This window comes from Ambystoma mexicanum, chromosome 2q (genome assembly GCF_040938575.1).
Source record: "Ambystoma mexicanum isolate Mex_15411 chromosome 2q, UKY_AmexF1_1, whole genome shotgun sequence".
In the NCBI taxonomy this organism is placed as follows: Eukaryota; Metazoa; Chordata; class Amphibia; order Caudata; family Ambystomatidae; genus Ambystoma; species Ambystoma mexicanum.
In genome coordinates, this window is record NC_090924.1 from 1,261,576,742 (window position 1) to 1,261,599,073 (window position 22,332).

Sequence of the window (22,332 nt, forward strand, 5' to 3'; positions counted from 1 at the left end):
CTTCTCTGGTACTACCCCCATGTGTGCCTACACCATTTCCAAAAATCTTTCATGCCTCAGTGCTGGCGTAACTGTGGACAGCTCGGCGCGTATTTTCATATGTGGTCCAGTCCAGCCCCATAGTGCCATCCTTCTGGACCTTCTGCATCAGAGGTCAGAGTTCAGTTATTTCATATGTCTTGTACTTATGTGTTGTGTCCACTTCTTCAACCGGTTAAAAATAACGTTTTTTTTTAAAAAATGCGCCCTCAAACGAAGTTCCATCTGCAACTGTATTTTCCCCTTGCATCGGTCATCCTAAACTAAAACCGATTTTCTTTTTGTGAGCTAACCCCTTTCCCAGAGCCTACCTGTCATTTACAGCCTCAGTAAAAACGAATTCCATTTGCATTGCCTTTTCCATTGAAATTAAGCTGAACATCCCAAAAACCGATTTTCCTCTTCTGTTCCTCTTTCCCTATGGTATGGTCAAAACGAATTTCCACTTGCATTCCCTTTCCTTTGCCCATGTGTTGCATATTCTAAAAATCGATTTATTTTCTGTGTGCCGATTAGTATTCCCTAAAAGCCTGACCTGTCTTTCTAAACATAAGCAAGCAAATTCCCTGTTTTCTATCTCTTTCCCCTAGCAGCTGAGAGAAATAATAAAAACCCCATTCTTCCATTGGTGCTCCAAAAACGGATTTCCCCCTGCTTTGCTGGCTCTGCATCTTGTTTCTGTGGGCACCACACCAAGATCGATTTTCCCCCTGTACTGTTACTCCCTGCCACTGCCTTCCATTCAAAGGAATGAAGTCCCATTGATGTTTGGGGGTGGAGTGTCACAGGGGGGAGTGCTTAACCATGAGTGCTATCATTGTATTAAATTGTTCTTCTGTTCTGCCATTAAAAAAGGGAAGTAACTGACAGTACAGCTTAACCTGGTGGTTTGTAGAGATTATTGCATTTTGTGTTGCCACAACACTGGTGGATGTTGTAATTGGTTGATTTTCCTTTGACCTTAAAAAATCAATTAATATCTTATTGATACACTCGGAAGGAGGGCATGAAATATCCCGGATCTACGAACTGTTGATGTCTAGGGTGGGCAAGGAAGTGACCCAGCTGAGACTGTATTGGGAGGAGGAAGTTGGGACACCTATGCAAGATGGACAAAGGGAAAGGACACAGAGGTACCACAAAAAAGTGTCCAGGAACGCTAGACTACAGCCGATTCAACTATACATAACCCATAGGGCATATATGACCCCCCCCACAGAATTGCCAGATTTGGGAACACAAGTATACAGACATGCCCCGGATGTGGGGAGGTGAACGCGGGGATGATCCACATGTTCTGAGGCCTCACCCACATGCTGTACAACCATGGGGATCCATTCCAGTGAATGCGCGCAGTATAGTGTACATATAGCACACTATAGGTCCCGCATAACATCATGGAAAACTTGTTTTTCTTTGTTCTACCTATCAAATCCAAAAGATCTTCGTGCGAGCTTTGGCCCCATTAGAGGCACCATATTTATTTGCATTTTGGAAGAGGAGTAATAATATTTATTAGAGGGGGGTTTAAAGGTATGCCATACACAGAAAGATACGGCCTTCGTGATGAACTGCCCCCGCTCTTTCCCCACAGCACCAGCCTCGATACAATCCCTGCTCACCTCAAGCTGCCCCATCCCCTCACACAACATAGAGCTACATTTTCAGGCCATTACCGTTCATTTGCATTGCACTGCAGCCCAAGTACATTGCAAGATCTCCTGGGGGAATGTGAATCGATGCTCAAAGTAACGCCCTCCCACAATTAGCGAGGCCCCACTGCAAATGTGTTCAAAACCAAGGGAGATTCCCCCGCCCCCCACACCCCCAAGTGCATCATTATTGGCAGTAAAATACCAAACACACTGCATGCAAAGTTCTGATGACACCGATCTCTAAATGGAGACCAACAGGTTACACAGCAAAGAAGAGGACCATGCCATGCAAAACCTCACATCCAAATGTTGGGTTGCGAGATGCTTCCTGTGTGTCTCCCATTTCTTCCTCTTTTTTAAACTGTTACATTTTCCATTTCTGTACTTCCGTGCGAAGTGTTTGATACTGCATGGGGTGCAGTGTTGTCTGTCGTGATCCTCCCACGTGACATGTTCATACTGTAGGTTTCTTTTCTTTAGCACAAATATCTGTTGACCCTACCAGGGATGGATATAGCCTGAGTGCAGGCATTCCCACTGCATGCCTGCATTCAGTGGGAGAAAGGTTAAGAGGGAGCCCAACCTCTCTACGATATTGGGGATGGATGTGAGGTGCAATGATTACCCAATAAGGCAGCGGACAACACGACAGAGTAGGGAAATGAGAAGGGGTCAGACCCGTCCTGGTCTATGGACTTGGTGAAGTGCAGAAATTACCTTCATATGAAAGACTTCCTGATGCCTACAAAAGGGCTTGGCACCTGCAGGGCTGGCGCCACACCCTGTGCTCCAGGAGTTGTGCCTCTTAAGGTACAATGCATGGCGGTTAATAAAGATGCAAAAAGCACAAGGAGTGGGCTACACAGCAAAGATCAAAATTGGCGTTTATTTACCAGGAGCAAAAAGCAGCTCCTGGGTATCGGGCATAACTTGGTAGGCAGGAGCTACCTCTGGGGCACAAACAGCTAGTACGTAGTGCACAGCAAATCGAATTTATGCAAACTAACTTTTTGTCCATTTTATATTATCCAATATGCTCCAAATGCCGCTTAAGTGTGCTCATTACTCTGCTTTATATAGATTCGCAACATACACTGTTAATATCACATAGCTAGGTTTGTATGAGACCACTTGTCACAAGAGTCAAAAGTAGCTCCTGGTAGCTGTTGGTTTCAAGCTAACCAGGCTCCCCTTGGCTGTAACTAGGGGCTAAATAGCTCCCAGATCCTGGCAATTTCGAACCTTGCACAGGCCCAGCTGCAAAAAGGGAGCAAAGTCGGCTATTGATTTAGAATAGCTATTGATTTAGAATATTTAATTCAGAAACAACAACATCCTCAAGAGTCATGCCCATGGTTTTCAAGTTTGCTTTACACGACTTGCGCCTCAGCCCCCTCAAATGCCACTGCTTGGTTTCTTCAGACTGCCGCCCCACCACTCCTTTGCCAATCGTCCCAGCATACCCCATCATCTCTTCGGGGTCCTGCCCACCCAACATGACTGCTACTCTGCTTGAGACACCCAAATCCTTGACAACATTGCACGTAAAAGATTACCGCTATGTGGTGAACCAGAAGGACGACTCGGACTACAGTGGCTCATGATTCAAGGGTGTTTATTAAAAGTCTAAACATGCATATCCTCTGTATTGCCTGCTCTTCCCACTTGGAAAAGAAGTATTCTTCTTAGATTCCTTTTCTCAGGTTTACAAGTGTTCAAATTCCTTCAGGATCACTTTTAACACAATCTTCTGTATCCCAGCTTTGTAGCATTGAGACTCAGCAAACTATTGTGGCTGTTTGGTAGCTGTACTTCTTTTCAAACGTAGGGCGTCTGCCCGCTCAGGTATTGCAGGTTCCCGTCACCTAATTGGCTTCGCAAGATTGTTTGCAAAGTGTTCACTCTATTTTCAGTCTGTTCATTTAGAACGCTTGCTTGTCTGCTTTTATCATTTTCTTGCATTTTAGTCAGCTTTCCAAGCTTTGGTAAAAAGCACTCCGTTGTATGTGGGGCGAGTGCCCCTTTAGTTCTTTTGGGCTCTCATACTTGTGTTGGCTTCTCCAGCCTCGATATACAGTGTTCGTATCTCTGTCACTCCTTTCTATATGGGGTGTGTGCCCATCTCTCAGGCTATTGTACCTTCGTTGGCTTTTCCAGCTGTGGTCCTCTCCCTAGGTTCTTCCGTCTGCAGCGTTCACTTTCCACTGGTTGCTCTTTTCGGAGTTCGAGGACCCGGGCTCCTTTCCTTCCCCTGTTCTCAGCGACGGTTGCCGGGCCCCAGGCATACATCCTGGGTTCACGCCACCAGTAAAGGCCATAGTCTTCCCATCCCCGTCCTTCTCCAGATCGGAGCCTCTTGTTCGGTTAGGACGCTCACCTTTCAGCCTCCAGCTAGCGGATCTCGCTTCCTCTACGCCACTGTTGCTTCCGCATGGGACGTTGTATCCACAGAGGTACGCCTCTGCGTAGCAGGTACTCTCCTACCACCCTAGGAGACTTATTTCCACTCGAAGTCCACTCAGCTATTATGCACATCATCAGAGCCAATAGAAGTGTGTCCGTCTTTTGCAATTAGAGCACTCAGACGATCTTCAGCATTGCCTGAAGCCAAAAGAGACAAAGAAGGGTCTTTGTTGGTTAAAGTCATAAAGGGAGATACCAAAGTCTTTCCAACATCCATATAGGCAGAAATGGTGTTAAGGACTTGGAATTACTTATCAGAATGGGAGCCGTTGTCACCAAGAGGGAAGTCACTCCCAGTGAAGTCCCACTTGCCCAAAATCATGGGGAGGGTCTTGCTTAGCAGGCGCACATACCTAGCCTCAAAAGGGGGTGGCTCCCCTCTGAGGAGAAAGGACAGATTACCAGATTCGTCAAAGCGGACTGACACCCGACGAACGCTGATCTTCCCTTGCAACCCCTCTCGCTGGTTGTTTTCAGGGTATCGCAGACCCATACATGCAAGGAAGATGACAGGTGCTGAATTGCGCCACTACTGAGTGTAAGCCATTACCCCAAAGGAAGAGCAAACCACTGTTACCAGCTGCAAACAGTCTACAGCCTGCCTTATGCTCAAACATTCGTTACCTTTGAATAGTTAGAAAAAAATAATAAAGAAGTCAACTTGAATGGTTCGGCAAACACCCCCGATTTTTACGCACATGACCTTCATTCTGCCATTTGCGCATGCAAGATTCCCGAAAACAAAAGAAGGGTTGGCTGGAAGGTTTCAACTTAATCTTGGCCACTGGAATAACCGTGGGCAACCCGCCAGACCATCGTTCTTCAGTCTACCACGCCATTACAGACAGGGGAAAAGACAATATGCAAATTAGGCTTGGTCCCACCACAAATGGGGCAGTCCGCCTGAACTGCATGGGTCCAGAAGGAACCCCAGACCTAGTCTGGCATCATTGAACATCATCAAGGATCTGTGAATTGGGTTTTGGGGTCATCACCCCTTGTTTTTCTGAAGCAAAACTCAGAGGCATCACATGCAGTACAATAAGGACAAGAGAAGCAAATTCTTATGGGTGCTCCGATGATATGCTTGGCCACTTCAGCAGCCTCTTAGTTCAGTCCCTTAGGTAAGTCTCCCTCTCCTCCATCTTGGGCCAACACCAACTTTCCCAGAATATTCAATGACTCTCCCTTACAAAGCAAACCTTTGCCCCCAGATGGGCCCCCAATGAACACAGAACACAGGCTCTTTTTAATCATGCATTTATTTATGTATGCCTGTTGAATCCATTACTTATGTTAAGAGTCTTTTATACAGCAAACATTACCACTACAGTGCTCTTACCGCGCAGAGCCTTGTCCTGATCATGGAAAATTGTGAGCCCCACCATTTTCTGCAAATAAGGGGGAACACTTGTTCTTTTCATCACAGTCTCAGAGCATGCGTACTTGTTAGTTAAGGGGGTCTGCTCTGCAGGAATCAAAAAAGGTTCACATCAATTAACATGACAAAAGACAGAACTAGCAACCAGTGGCTCATCAGAAATGTTTTATAGGGGGGCGCTGCTGAGCAGCCAAATCGGACCAGAGGGGTCCTGCTGCGCTGCCTTGGTATCCTGCTGGAGGCGGCCGCGGAGGAGTTGGCACCACTCCAGTAGTGTAAGAGCTGCGGACGCCACCGGGCCCCCATGGCTGGGTGGCCCTCTACCCCCCGTTACTGCGCTCCATATTGTCGCCGGGAGCTTCGGGCTGCAAGGGCGGCTGGAGGTCAATATATACTCGGACCCCCCCCGTTCAATCTGGCAGCTGCGCTCTCCCTGCGATGCCAACATTAGATCTGTGGGGGCGCGTTGATGCTCTTTGCCCACCACGAACAACAACAGCAGCGGATCCTCCACCCCCGGACGCCAGCTCCCGAGACATATGACCGCTCGGGCTGTGGCCCTGCCCAGGGCGGTGTCCCTGCCACGGCGGGTGCTTATACCCGCACATGAAGCGTACCAGCAACATCGCTTGTGGGCACACTACACGTGCGCAAACAGCCGCGACATGGTGCACCCGACCCATACTGTTCCGGAAGCCTACTAGAACAGACCCAGGCCATATTGGCGGCGAGTGCAGCCCCATGGCCGCTAGCCTGTTGGCCCCAAATCCATCTTGCTGGCCCCTCCCCCCAAACTGCCCTACATACGGCCTCCTCCCCCGCCCAGGGGGCTCACTGAGCGGCCCATCCTGGCCCTGGACTGAAACACAGCCCGCCACTCGCCCCCTGCAGGCGGGCAACCACCTCAGGTCCTGGGGACCGCAGGCACTCCAATGCCATCGATTTCCATCCTGGCCTCTTCCCGGCCCGCCTCCTGTTGGTTTCCCGGGCGTTCATCACTGAGTGAGGTTCTGAATGCCCCCCGAAGCCTACCCTGATCTTAACATAATACAGCTGCAATAATTGTGGAACCATTGCTCCGGTATCCACGTCCTACGCTCTGATGGTGCCCTTGACCCTGTGTGCCATCACTTAGGCACTACTCGCCTATGTCACAGGGCAATTTGCTCCGTCTGTCTGCAGCAGTGGAGCGACCTGTGGCATCTACTGACAAGCCATCGAAGTACTCCAATAAACTGGGTCGGCACCCAGGGATGGTCCGGCCTCCTGCAGAGTCATTTTGGTACTACCCATTGGGTGGTTTTTACCCCACACGACCGCCATGACTATGAGCACTGGCAGTGGGGCGGGGGGTGGGGTAAGGAACTGGAACCATGGACAAATTTATGAAAGTTGCCTTATGATAAACTCTGGGACCTGCCAACCCCCCGGTTCCATTCCAGCTCCACCCAGTCATGGCAAACCCCCCGGACCTAACAGATATGATGGAGGCCATGGCCAAGGGGTTTGCGGTGGTCCACGCAAAGCTGGATGACATTACTGCCAATGTGGAATCCATGCGGTCACAGCTTGCCAAAAAATCCGAAAGAATCACTGAGGCGGATACGAGGATCGGCGTGACTCAGGACGCTGTGCAGGGGCTCCAAAATACAGTCACATCCCTGGCAAAGGAGATAAGATCAGTAAAAAACAAATGCAAATGATCTCGAATCGTGTTCCAGGAGGAATAATAATCACATTGTGGGGATCACGGAGGACGCTCTGTCGGAGGGCCTGGATCAAACAGTGGAAAATCTCCAAGGAACTCCTTAACGGACCTTTCTTCACCCCCTTCTTCACAGTGGAATGTGCTCATAGCGCTCTCGCCCCTAAACCCAAACCCAGAGACTTCCCTCACCCCATAATTGCAAAGATCCTCAGCTTTCGTGACAGGGACCACATACTGAGACTCGCCAGGGAAAAGAAGGAATTCCGACTGGGCTCTCAAACAATCTGTATCTTTCCAGATTTTCCAAAACGAGAGACGCCAATTTGTGGTCGTCAAAGAATTACTGCAGGCCTGAGAGATACAATATGCAATGCTTTTCAAGGCCCGCCTGAAATTTCAGTTCTGCAGCAAATGTTATTTCTTCACAGTACCGGACGAGGCTATGAAGTTCACAGAGGCCCAAATACTGGTCCCAGACCACAAGGGCGCATTCGAGAATGACCAACTGCCAGGCTACATTGTCAGATCGAGACTTTCCGCAAATACCTCAGTTTTTCTTTTTTCACAATGAGTACATAGCACCTGTGAGTTAGCCTACCACCACCTCTGGGATATTTCAACATACAATCCTCAAATGTAGTGGTGGTGTGCACTGGAGAAGCTTCAGTTAATCATGCAGCAACTGCTTGAACTATGTTGGGTTATGTTGTGTATTTACAGCCCAGTTAGGGGGGGAGCTTCGGGTCGGGGGTTTTACACTGCAGATTTGGGGTGGGCAGTGCGGGTGGGATCTGCATTGGTGACAGGTCTCCCAAAGTTCAAGCGCCTGTTGCGCTCTAAGAGTGATTATGGGGGATAACCTTGAAAACGAATTGGCAGCAGAGCACAGGGTTGCAAAGCTCTACTACTGTATATCAAAAGTCTGAGGCGCACTCCGAAAACCTGATTATTCTTAATAATGGGTCGTAAAGTGATGAGCTGGAATGTAAGGGGGCTGGAAAACTTTATGAAACCACGTTAAGATAAAGGCCTAACATTATTGTTCTATTACTGCAAGAGACGCATGCAAAAGAGGGGACATCCAGAGGCATTGCACCGGTGGGGGGGGTAGGGGCACACAGATTTTTTTTACCTTGTATTCAACTCAATCTAGGGGGGGTCATGACGCCAATTCAAAAATCGGTTAAATGTATCCTTAAAAAGAATTATGTAGATCCTGGAGGGCGGTATGTGGTCCTACACTGCTCCATTGATGGAATTGAACTCCTGCTGGTCAACACATATGCCCCCAACATAGATTCGGCTGAATTTATTGATACAGTATCCTCAGTGGTTTCTTGTGTGTACTTGTTGTCGGGGGTTGGGGGGACATGAATCTAATCCTTGATCAAACTATGGACAGATGTGGTGTGGCCCCCAGAGCCAGATCCTGGGGCAGCTCAGCAACTTTTAGCCCATTTGGAAAACCTGGAATTGGGAGATGCCTGGCGCTCCTTAAATCCTCACGAGATGCAATATACTTTATACTCATCCGTGCACAACAGCCTCTCATGCATTGACACTTTTCTGATATCCAACACCTTGATGGGTAGGGTTGAGGACACTAGGATATTTCCCCGTCCCCTCTCTGACCACTACCCAGTAATGCTTACTCTGAATACAGATAGATCTCCCTGACGGGGTAATGATTGGCGGTTGAAATCAGAGGCACTTGGGGACATCGTATTTAAAGTAGGGATCCAAGCAGACCGAGAAATGTTTTGTGTGCAATGAGGCGAGAGCTACATCCGCGAGTATAAGGTGGGAGGCCTTTAAGGTATTTATCCGGGGAATGTCAATATCTAGAGAAGCTGGAGTCTTGAAGTCCATCAGAAACGGCTTGCAGCGCTCATAGGCCAAACTCAAATCCCTGGAGCTGGAATACTCCGCTCACCCCAGTCCACAGGTGCTGGAACAAACGCGAACAGAGCTAGAAAGATGTGACGCGCACGCCCATCCGCAAGGTGCGTTACTTCTCGAGGCTGCAAGCGGCTAGGAAATACGATGAGGGTGAAAGACCAGGTAGGATACTGGCTAGACTAGCAGAATCTGAAAATGATCGTACCCAGGTGGACTGTATTAAAAGACACACTAGGGAATTCCCACTGGCCTGATCAGGAGATCCTTAAAGGATTCTGCGATTTCTATAAATCTCTTTATACATCGGACCAACAATACGGTACTCGGATGATACAATCCCTGTTCGAGCGACTGTTCTGTCGCGTCTCAGCGTCCAGGCCAGGGAGGCCCTCGAAGCCCCCCTGTCCAAGAAGGAGATCCTAGCGGTTCTAGAGTCTTGGTCAACTCCTCCAAATCTGAATCCTTCAAGCTTGGCAGACGCACATGTCAGCAGCCCCGTTTCTTGGCCCAGGCAGAGCGGGCGACCACCCGGGGCGCAGAGCTAAATAGCTCAGGAGGTGGGCGCAGTAAGGGGCCCACACAGAAAGCATCCGGACAACAGATTAAGCAGCCCGCTGTGCCGGTGAGCGCTGCTCTGCAATGTGCAGCTGGCTGATCTCTGTTGACTTGAAGATGACTGCAACGCCTTCAGAATATACAAACAAAGGAATGCATATTCCAAAAGCAGCATGTAAGATGCTCTGGAGTCACCAACCTGCGACCCTCATTCTTTGTGTTGACAGCCTTTCAAGTGGGCCAATTTATAAGTGATGGCTCAAACAAGCCATTGTTTTTATACAGTATGTGCTTAACATTTCAGTGTTAAGAACTGAAAATGGGTCATTTGTCTTCATCAGGCCAGCACAAGCTGATACCAGAAAAAACCCATGCAAAAGAGAATTAACGTGCCACACAGAAAAGGTTAAAACTATTTTCTTTATTTTCGTGTCTCTTATTTACGTATTCTAGTGGCTGCTTTGGGACGGACTAAATGCACCTGCTCAGCATCAAAGGTCTTTTAATTGTCTAAACAAGCCAGCCACTGCCTAGCGCTTACACCAGATAGCAACTCAATGTCACTTGGCACCTTGATTAAGAAGGCTGAGTTCATTGTGTGTCACCATGCAGACAGTAGTCCATGGCAAATCAATGCAGTGAAGTCTGCAGCAATGATTTGTGCGCTGCACAGGTCACCACCCTGTTGGTTATTGGTGTCTATGTGGTGCACCCTTATGTAACAGTACATATACCTGTTTTTGTCTGATGTGCTCTATGTCCATACAAGAGCACACTGGACTATTTTGTGTATGTGACTCTGATGAGCATGCCATACTGTGCCCACACCACATAAAGCAATCAAAGAAGTTACCTCAAATTGTAAATCCACTAGGCCAAACACCCTTTCTACACTGCCACACCATGATTTTCACTAGATGCAGGCCAGCACAAATAAGAGCTGCTAATGCCATCTCTGTTAGATAAAGCATGGGCCTGCTCTTTTTTGCCAAAATAACCCATGAAGCCTGTGCAACGGTGAGGAGGTAGTGGCTGAGGAACTGTGGGCCCTATACCACGCACCAGAAGCCGGTTTTGTTTAAAACGCTTCATCAGCATATTACTGGTCAGGCTAAAGTTTGAAAGAGGTACAATCCTTTCTGTGTAGCCTTTCTGTGCATTGTTTATTGTGTCCCTCTTGTGCAGGACCCTGTCCTGTCTGTAGATATAATTCCCTGAAGAGGTTTCTGTATTGAGGTTGGGCATGCCCACACTGAGACCCAGCCCTTCCTCCTCTAAAATTCTTCAGAAACAGGAAGCAAAAGAGCCATTGTACCCAATTTGAGTGGCTGATGTTGCAGCCATTTTATACTCGCATCAAAACACGTAAGCTGTCCAAATGAGCATGTATGGTTACAAACATTTTAATGTTAGGGTATTTTGAACCGTGATGTGAGCACCAAGCCATGCATCAGTTATGCATTTAGAGATCCACACATACAATCCTTTTATCACAGACTTATTTATCAAATGTAGAGATCTCGGATCACTGCTATAGTCCTGAAATGATCTGTGATTTAATACAAAGTATACAGGAATCCTCATTAGTGCCATTTGTCCCCTTTCCCACTCTCAGAGAGGTATTTTGAAAGAGTACAATAGGAGTGTACCAGACTGTCCATCTTGGACTGATAACATATCAGAAAATAATTCATATGGTTAGTCTAGTATTGCCCCTTGCGAAATACAAGTGAGGAGGTACGAACAGAGCACCTGCAACACAGGGCCAGGTAAGTAGGCCCTCGGTTCCCGATTGTACTGGCACACTGCGGTGTGAACAGCCTGACAGTTTCAAACTGCATTCAGGCAAGGCCTTCCCTAAGAGCAGGTGACAGAAAAACCATTTACTTGGGCAGCAACAGCTTTGTTTTCACATTAGAATTCTTCTGTAAAGTACTTGAATTACAATGTAATGAAACCAGCTTCATTTATATAGCAATTATTTATTCATATTGAGGAGGGGTTTTGTCGCACGACAGAGGTGTAGTTTGGGAGTGATGTGTGCCAGTCAGTGGGGGCGCATTCTGATGTTTCGCCCTGGGCACCAAATTGGCTAGAAACTGCACTGCCCGTCAGAGATGCCCACTCTCCCAGATTCTTTTGCCCATGATCATTGAACCAATGGCAGATATGAGTCACGCTCGCCATGGACATAAGAGAATCCACCTCAGCAGACTACCTGAAATAGTCTCACTCTATGCAGATGATGTCCTCATATATAAGGGATCCTCAAACGAATCTGGACACTGTCTTCCAGGACATTGTCCGGCTGGGTCGGTTCTCCGGGTTCACAATAAACCACTCCAAGTCAGAAATGTTCCCACTAACTAGCAGCACTAAGCAGCCATCTGGGGGGTACATTCTCTGCTGGTGCCCCAATGGGATTAAATACCTAGGAGTGTGGATCTCAAGTGCGAGAGCCTCCCTCTTGAAGGACAACTATGAAGCCATGGAGCACTACGTGGTGAGCAGGCTGGGAAAATGGCAGGGCCTCCCTTTCACAATGGCAGGAAAATTGTCCCTTGTCAAGATGGTGCTGGTAGCCAAACCTTTGTATATATTTGCCAAGGTCCCGGTGTGGCCTGGTAGGCCATTCTTTTCAAGGCTTCACAGAATGTGCTCAGTTTTTGTGGCATGCCGGTGCGGTCTGGAAAAAGTGGGTTGACATGACCACCCCATATGATAATGGGGGCTTCATGGCTCCTGACCTCGAGTTATACTGGCTGGCTGCACAGGCCCAATACGCTTCCTACTGGTATGGTAAAGAATCCTAACCACCACATGTCAAGCTCGAACGCCTGGCGGCGTGAAAGTCAGACCTCGGGACACTCATGTTGGATGGTAGATATAAGGACTAATGCCCGTTTGACCTGGTGTCTTCCACGGTGCTTGCCTGGCGACGTATCTTCTTTTGCAGTGCCACAACGCGCCCCTACTATAAATGACTACCACCTACCGCTGTGGAGGTTCCCTGGTCTGGGACCTACCTGGGATGCCGCACTAGTCACCCAGTGGAAACGTCTCGACTACAGAGCAGTGGCTGACCTATTTGTGGACGGTAAATGTATCACTCCACTGACATGGCGCTGCGAACATAACGGCTCTGGAATTGAGCTTCTGCAATATCAGACTACGGGTGGCCGTGCAATCGCAGTGACCATCGTATCCTGCAGATCCCCTTGAGACCGCCGTGTTGGCACTTGTTGCCAACTGCAGCAGGAATCCTGCATCCTGTCAATGCTCTACAAAACGCTTGTGAATAACCATTCCACTTCATCACCCCCAATACGCTGTGGCTGTTCTGAGGACTTGGGCATGGAACAAACTGATACCCAATGGGAACGCATGTGTGCAACCACTGAACAGGTCTCCTTGAATTTCAGATTCAGATGCATACAATACAAATTGTTAAACTATATTACACCCGTGAACAACTCAACAAGATCTCCGGGAGGTGGAGCAGTCCTGCCCTAGGTGCCGTCTTAGCCCTGCTGACCACACGCATATGTTCTGGTCCTGCACCCAACTGGGTACATTCTGGGACACTTTATTACCAACCCTCTCTGATGTGGTGGATGTCTCTCTCGAGCGCTCCCTTTTTTGGCTTGTAGGACAACCTCCCCAACAAAGGTCTCCGCTCATTTGTAAACACGGGATGTCTGAATGCCAAGAGATACATACTATTGAAATGGAAGCATGTTCCCTCACCCCGTCCCAAAACCTGGTGGTTAGCACTAACTTGGGCCCAGAGCTGCGAGGAACTTTACCTTGGTCGCCTACCTCCCACTTCCCACCCCAGAAATGCCTTGGCTGAGTTTCGATCCTACCTGGCAGCCCTTCCTTCAGACCAGTGACTTTGTGTAAGATGTAAAAGCGATTCCAATAACTGTCTCATCCCAATGATCAATGTCATTGTAACGCCTCACTCACCACGAGCAATGATGTTGTTTAAATGTAAGGTATCTCTGGCCGATGTCCATTGACTACTGTAACCATTGTACTTTGATAACTCAGCCAATAAAAACAAGTTAAAAAAATTACAACTCCAATGATTCATTTCCATCGACTATGCTGGCTAGGACTGATGATAGTTTTATTCGAACATTGGTACATACCACTCCCATGGCCAAAATCACAGTACGATAGAGGCAAAACCCTGCCATCTACACCATGCAACCCTTCGGAACAGCTGCACAGCAAAGGAACAGGCCAAGCCCCTATTCTTCCATCTACATCATGCACTTTCTAGTCACAGTTGTAAAATAAGTGTGATGCTTCAAAGAATCAGTTTGGCTTGCAGGCAAACTGGTGTTGGGGCATCTAAAATCTACGGGAGCCAGCTGAATAAGTACGATCGTGCGCTACAAGCCACCACCAGCCATTCCAAATTCTGCAACATATCCAGAAAGGCAAGGCACATCTAAAGTACAAAAGGGCAATGCGCATAGTACGAGTCTTATCTATACTGTAAGGCAATGGAAAAAGTCTTGCACTTCATGGGTAGTAAGTATTGCTTGGGATGGAATGCCATCTGCGTTCAAAGAACTGCGAAAGGAAAAATAAAACGATTGTATGTCACTGTGCACCTTCATGTATAGCGCACTGTAGTTATTAATAGAGTTTTCACAGCACATAACCAAACATATACCTGATCATAGAAGAGGGGATAGAAGTTTGCATGGCAGAAGTTTGCTCTTGAGTGACATAGGGAGCATTAAATGTAGAAAGTGCACCTGGCAATAAAACCACTGTGAAGTGACATTGAGCCCTGGGGAACGAATCATGGATGCGGTTATCAAGCAGAAGGTGTGAGAGGAGTTCCAAGTTGCTATATAAAAACAGGCATTAGCTTGGTGCTGTAATGATTAAGCTCAACTTGACTTGCATACGTCGTCCACAGAAATCTTCCATTGAAAAGGTTTGACTCCACACCTATGCAAAGGACAGCGGGTACCAGGCCACAAGTACTGGGCACTTCACAGAAGTTGAACACACGACTCCATATTAATAAGGTGCCTACTGTTACATGCAAGACCTTTTTCATCCTAGATAGAAGCTCGTGTAAAAGGTGCAAGAGGCCATAGGTGCCATATGGTGCGCTGCGGCACGTATCTGTGGGGCACCCCAGTACAAAGGCTGCTCATTTTACTAAGTCAAGCCTACAAACTGCATTACACCATACACATACAATTATATATAGTCTGAGAATTGCTTCCCGCCGGGTGGTGCTGATTGACAACTTACTTTTCTACCCCCTTCTGCTGTCCCCATGACGAGCACTGTAGGCTATTTAAAGGGAAGGCATGAATGAACTATAGTATACAACATGAAGAAATACCACCCTCTCCTCTAACCCAACAGTGACCCAAAATTCAGTGGGGAAAAATAAATTTAAAAAAAAAAGCTTCGTCCATAGTTGCTCACCTTTCAATAAAGCACTATGTTTTGTAACGTTTTCAAGTAATTAAAAAGCTCAACACAGTTTGAAAAGGGGGCGTGGGGACAGCAATCGTTATCAAAGGGCACCAAACGGCACTATTCCTCGAGATGGACCGCCAGTAGCTCTGAGCATACATTCAAATCCCTGTGGCAACCAAGCTGTGAGGCTAGCTGCTGACGCAAGTGTACAAATGCTTTGACCCTTTATTGTCCATCGCTGCATTTTTTCAGTTTTTTAACTTGCTGCAACAAAATAAAACTTTAAGCAAGCACTTCCCTAGATGCCGCTCAGGGAGATAAAGTAGCCAATAATCACAGCCAAGGGTGCCTCGCTTTTCGTATGTACCAACGCACCTTTTAGGGGTCGTGCTGCTCATCCTGGTCCACACCCGAACACTGGTCTGGTGGTGTGCTGGTGCGCTGGGGAGCCCGGACCCATCTGGGAAGTCATCCATCATTTCTATCAATCTGAAGCCTTGCATGGCAGGGCCCCAAGGAGCTGAGTATTGGCCAAAACTTCCCACTTGTCTCCAACAAGCCCAACATGGTGGAGAAACTGGTAGGAGCGCGTACTTGTGTGTATATAATGCCATTTAGAACACAAATGGCTCCCAACGTAGGCGAGAGCAGAGGCAGTACTGGTCTCAATTGCCTTCACATAAGAGCATTGTTGGATTAAATGATTGTCATGGGTGGTGAAAGAGTAAAGGAAGGTACTATGACGATTCACCAGGTCTCGGTACATCTCCCCAGGTGGGGAGTCCTTTCCTATGAGGCTAGGGAGGTCAGGCTGCTACCCAATAGGGCCCCTAGGGATGGTAATATGCAGGAGGGACTCCCCTCCTGAGGATAAGGACAGCCACCTGGGGAAAGGCCTACCTACTACCCCATCACATAAACCCATACCCTCATGGTCACCCTTTTCTGCCACTACTGACAGTGGAACCATGCATTATTGTAAATCCATGACTGCGCCAAATGCAAAACATACTGAAGAATTACTGCTACTACAAGACTGAAGCGAGACACCAGGAGAAGGGATTCATTCTCATAGTGAAGGAAACACAAACTTTACTTAGAGTGTTAGGTTAGTTGGTTACTGACAGAGGATGGGGTATATTTAATTTGGACGGACATTCTGACAGCTAACTAAAGATTTCCTAGATTGAAGCAGGGCAACCCCCTTAGAAGTAGGGACGGATAGGTTTTCTTATGTCACACGATAAAGGTTTGTAGCCACAAAAATGACCTTGTCACTCCTTCTGCACCCTCACAGAACATATGCCGGGAACGCACAATATATATTTTGTTTAAAATATTTTCTATTGAGACTTCAAGATGGCCTCCAACACGAGACAAACGTGTCGACGGCGCTCCCGAGCCTCTCAACAGTTGTAAGCGGATCCACCACCCCGCGAGAGCTGCACAGGAGCTGCGGAGGAGAGAAAAGGCATGTAGACACCCCCAGCGGAGAAAGATTAAATGGAATATCCAGAGAGCACACTATGGTCACAGCAGGAGAAGGAGCGTTACTGGCCGGAGACCCAGGAAGGCGGGATACAGCATGGCAAGCTGCGGACCCGGCCAAGAAGAACGGCAGAGCCCAGAGGGAAAGCAAGAGACACGGGCAGGAAAGTAACAGCAACACCCCACCAGGATTGCGGAGATTGAGAGACCGGAGCAGAGACGGGAGGCGCCCCACTTGCTGGTTACCCCACACAGCGAAAGAAGCAGCCCAACCAGAGGACGGGGCAGCCTGCAGAGAGAAGCACCAGGCCAGGAGCGGATACTCCCTCTGAAGCGGGAGAAAGAACGTAAAGGGTGGAGAGCACCCACTGGAGACGGTGCGAGAAGGAGCGAGGCCAGCCTGGGACCCGGAATGAACAGGTTCTGAGAAACGGATCGCCAGGGCCGTGAAAGGAGAGCGGTGGTGCCGTTTGGGAAAGGAGCAGGCCCAACCGAGTGAGAAGTGGAAGGGCCATAACACGGACACCACACGAGAGTGCGGAGAAGCGGATCAACTGCAACCCGCCTCAGGGAGAGGAGCGACCCATCGAGAAAGGCTGCAGCCCCCAAGACAAGGCTGACAGCAGTGAAGGGGAGCATCCCACACGCAGCCGAGGGCAACCGGAACATCCGCGGGAGGGCCCACAATGCAGGAGCAGGGATTGTGCGTCCCGCCAGGAGCGGAGAGAACCACACCACGGAGCAGTAGAAAGGAAGAGTGGCTTTGGTGGCCACGTAAAGACAGCGCAATCAGAGAGGAGACGAGGTCCCCAGGAGGTGAAGGACGGCTCTGGAACCAGGAAGGAGCCGAGACGCGGCAAAGGAGGGGAGAGAGACCGCCGGGGTAGGATGCTCCAAGTCCGGCTTGAAAGAGGCACGGAGAAGTGGAGTCCCCACCCAGCTCCCATAAGAGCGCCCCACCGGAACACAAGAGGGCAGGGCCCAGGTACCCGAAGCAGGGTAGAGCAGCGATACACAAAGCACTGAGGCGTCCCAACCATGGCAACCAAAAATAAAAGCAGACTGAACAAAGGTGGGCAGGCACAGGGGGATAACCCCGGAACACTCCCAATAATGTGGCAGCCCAGAGAAGCTAACAAAGGCCCAAAAGTACTCCCAAGAAGGGATGGCAGGTCGCAACTCCCCAGAGCAGTGGTCTTCATACTTTTTGACCCCGAGCCCCCCCTAAGAAAACTTTCTCCGGCCCAGGCCCCCCCTATACACATGTACTCCAAAATGTTACTCGGTTGTGAACGGTTATCGCGCGCTGGAGTATAATGGTGCCCCCAACGAAGGAGTGCATGCCACACACCACGTTGTTTCAAAATCATTGCTTGCAATGATTCAAATCAGATGAGGACAAATATTTGTGAACAAAGCATTCCGATTATTTTGCTATAATACAGAGGACTCGACTAAAAATAGTGTTGGGTATTTATTTCACACAAACGAAAACACCCAATATTGCTGTCCTGTAGTAACATTTGCTATGCAAGTGCTGTAACAATTTGTTTCTGAAGTACAACAACGTACTGTCAATGCTGTCACTTGCAAGTTGGACAGTGGCATACTGGAGAACTAGTGTGAAGGGTGGGCCTGCCTTTCACCAGCCAGCCTGTCAATATTGGGTTCAATTTTTCCAATAGCCAACCGCAGGCTTTCTTCCACCTCCAGCTTTGACCGATATTTTGTCTTTAGGGCTGCAAGTGCAGAGAACCCAATTTCGCACAGGTATGAGGTGCTGAAAGGTAAAAGTACATTGACTGCACATTTCGATAAAGTTGGATACTCTGCAGACACATGTTGCCAAAATGCACCCAAAGACAATTTTCTGAATTGGCTCTCTACTAGGCGGTCACTTTGGAGCTCCATTAGTTCCTCCTGGAGTTGTATTGGGAGATGGGCTCCTACGTCAGCTAGGAAAGGCTGAACCACCCAGTTATTCATGTTGCAATTGTCGTCAGGAAAGTACTTTTCGAGACTGGTTCTGAGAGCATTTAAATGGTTTCCAATTACTTCAGAAACACATGAGAGATCATACTCCGTCTCCTCAAGAGCATCTTCTAATAATGGGAACGCATCGGCTATGCCAATATCAACCCTCCTCCTCCAAAGCTCCAGCTTCTTCTTGAATGCCGATATTTTTGCATTCATGGCAAATTATGTGGTTTCTGTGCCTTGCAGGGAGAGGTTTAGAAAATTTAGCTTTTCAAAGATGTCGCCAAGGTAAGCCAACAGTATAAGCCAGCGTGGATCACACAGAGGCTCTGCTTTTGTCTGGTCTAACTCCAGGAGAAAGTGTCTCACTTCGTTTCTGAGTTCATAGATGCGATTTAAAACCTTTCCCCTGGATAGCCACCTGACCTCTGTGTGAAACAGCAAAGCATCATGGTCAGCTCCCATTTCTGCACATAAGGTGGCAAACAGACGGGCTCTTGTGGGGTGCATCTTAATAAAATTTACGATCTTTACAACAGAAGTCAAAACTTGTGTCAGTTCATGCCCCATATTGCGCACAGCCAAAGCTTCTCGGTGTATCATGCAGTGTGTCCACACAATATGTGGAGCTACTGCCAATACTTTTGCTTTTAGCCCAGCTCTAGCACCACACATTGAAGGAGCACCATCCGTGCAAATACCAACACACGCCTCCCACTTTAGGCAGTTGGAATTTAGGAAGTTGTTTAAAATTTCAAAGAGTTCGGGTGCAGTTGCTCTGCCCTTAATTTGCTTACAAAACAAGAAGTCCTCCAACATCTCCTTTCCATGGCAGTACCTCACATAGGCAATCAAGTGAGCTTCTTTTGATATGTCAGTGGCCTCATCCAACTGTAGGGCGAACTGGCTGTCTTTCAAGCGCAATACCAATTCTGTACTGATATCAGAGGACATGTCAGCAATACGGCGGCAAATTGTTGTGTCTGACATAGGGATACTTTTGCATTTCTCTGCTGCACTTTCACCAAGCATTACCCGGTTGACAGCGAGAATGGTTGGGAGAATCACTTTCTCAGCATCTGTAAAAGGCTTCTTGTTTTTGCCAAGAAAGTACGCAATGTGGTAAGATGCTTTCAAAGCATTTGCAGGTACAGATGCCACACTTTTAACAGTCTCCTTTTGCTTTTTCATGCCTTGCAGCTGCCGTATGAAGAAATCCCTGGTCTTTTTTGCTAAATCGGCATGTTTGGTTTCCAAATGCCGCCTTAATTTTGTTGGCTTCAGGCTGTCATTTGCTAATGTAGCACCACAAATCACACACTGCGGCTTCACTTCCCCAGCGACTGTGATGCATGTGAACCCAAAGTCCAAATAAGAGTGATCATATTTCCGTGTTTTTGCATTTCTTGTGTATGTTCCCACCTCTCCTTCCGCTTTACGTTTCAGATCCCTACCATCTTTGGGCACTAGAAAGCGATCCATCGAGAAAAGGAGCCTGAACCTGTCGAAACATTTCAAACGGTTTTAAAAAAGTAGAAATGCACCCCAAAAAAAGCATAAACATGGCAAACACCACTTGCAAAGAGTTGATCTGAGCCATGTGAAAATGTTGGGGTTGGTGGGAAACACCCCATGCAAAAAAGGGTCAGAAATATGGGGTGGGGAAAAAAGGAGGGGAGATTTTAAAAAAGCAAAAATTCAACAAAAAACGTTCTGAAAAGCTTGGGAGTGGGGGAGGGAAACCCCACACAAAAATGGGTCCGAAACACTGGTTGGATAAAATACATTGGTACAAGTCTCAGAAGAATTACTATTCAGATCATGCAGGCCCAGTTCTAATTTCTTTTTGCAGTGTGGCCCCGGACTAGGTTGCAGGTGATAATGTGGGAGGTGAGGATGGGGAATCAACCACTCCAATGTCGCGCCAGGACCTTCATGGCGAAATGTTTGTACTGCAGACTAACCTGTCAAAGACATTCCAGGATCAAAATTCAGCTGATTAGATCAGATATCAACCTGGCCATGGCTGAGATGAAGCAGGAGATGTGGCAGCTGGGAGAGAGGGCGGACCTTCTGGAAAAGGGCCTGCAGAAAATGGACAGAGAGACGATGGCAAACAGTGAGGCGTTTGAAAGACTGGATACAGCAACAAGAAACTTGGAACTTAGGATGGATGACATGGAAAATAGATTCAGGAGAGTCAGCATTAGGCTGAAACTACTATCGGAACGGTAGCAGACAGATCTGAAAGGGGCTTTACATGACATCTTTGCCGGACTACTAGGAGAAGCGACCCCAGACACAGTAGAACTGGACAGAGTGAGGCGTATCAATAAGGGTCCAAAACGCTAGACCAAGGGATGTACTCGCTGATTTTACGAGATATGGGCAGAAGGAAGCAGTCCTGAAGGCCGCCAGACAGCGAGAGCCAGTAGAATACAAAGGGCAACAAATTGAACTGTACCAGGACCTAGCCAACAGCACCCTGGTGAAACGCCGTCAAATGAGCCCAATTCTTACAATACTCAAGGAATGGGGGATCTGATACAAGTAGGCTTTCCCCTTCTGTCTCCTTTTCGAGTGGGCAGGGTCGCAGAAGAGAATAACTACCCTGCAAGAAGGGGCTGATCTCATGCAATTAGACTTGGAGCAGGGAGACTGGAGAGATCATCAGAGGTGAAGTCCAGATCGAGACCCAGACCATGGGAATGGACGACGGTCAGAGAGGGCCGGAAGAGGAGAACTACACTACGAGGTCCACTCGGAAGAGGTGGAAGCAAGGATGCAAACGCAGAAATGGGAGAGGCGGCCAATGGAGGGAAACCCTGAAAAGGTGACATGACAAAGGGGTGGTGGATACAAAGGTGAACACAGGGGCAGGGGGCCGTGGAGAGCAAACATCATGAAGTTAGTAAGGGTGAAGAGACTCGGTGGGGGGGTGGAAGAAGGGGAAGGGAGGAGACTCCCAAAGGGGGGAGGGGGGAACGGAGGCAGGACAAGGAAGGGAGGGTAACAAGTGTGGGGGGGGGCAACAAGACAAACCAAAGGAGAAACTGGAGAAGGGCTCAAGAGCGTGCAAGCGATAAGGGGGGCAAGGAGGGAGGAGGGGTCCCCAAAATAGCAGCAGCTCAAGGCACAGTGCTAAGGCATATTCTTCAAGTTGGTGACTCATAACGTTAGGGGGCTTAATTCCCCTTTAAAAAGGAAAAGGTTGGAGAGGTTCATGAGGAACGAGAGACCAGACATTTTGGGATTACAAGAGACGTACCTCTTGCCCAAAGATCAGGCAAGGGTAAGGCTGCGTGGGTTTGACCAAATTTTCAAGCGTCAGGGGCATCCAAGACCGGGGGGTGGCGTTGGCCATCAGGAACACAGTGAACTTTAGGGAAGCCGAAACCTTACGAGACAAGGAAGGTAGATACATAATAGTGCAGGGAACCTGTAGGGAACACACATACACAATAGTGGTTGTCTACGCACCTAACACCGGGCAAAAGAAATATTGCTGAGGCGATTCTTGGGACTACGGGAAGAAAGCACAAGGGGCCAAGTGGTTCTGATGGGAGATTTTAATATTGCTTGGCACAGGGAACGGATATATTGGGGAGAAAAGGTGTAGGGGGGAGGGGTAGTTACATCAGAACTATGGGATAGAATGGCATTTGATGGGCCTAAGAGACGTGTGGCGAAAAATGAAGGGCGACAAAGAA

General features: G+C 48.2%; 1 protein-coding gene across 2 annotated transcripts in view; it reads right to left on the reverse strand.

Moving 5' to 3' along the window:
* HDAC8 (histone deacetylase 8) overlaps nt 1-22,332 on the reverse strand; it is a 1,597,648-nt gene that overhangs the window by 1,561,238 nt on the left and 14,078 nt on the right. The window contains exon 2 of one of the 2 annotated variants that reach the window (XM_069648648.1): nt 20,587-20,707. The exons of the other annotated variant lie outside the window; for it this stretch is intronic. The gene's annotated coding sequence lies outside the window, so the exon portion shown is untranslated. The remainder of the gene's footprint in view (nt 1-20,586; nt 20,708-22,332) is intronic. 2 annotated transcript variants of the gene reach the window in all.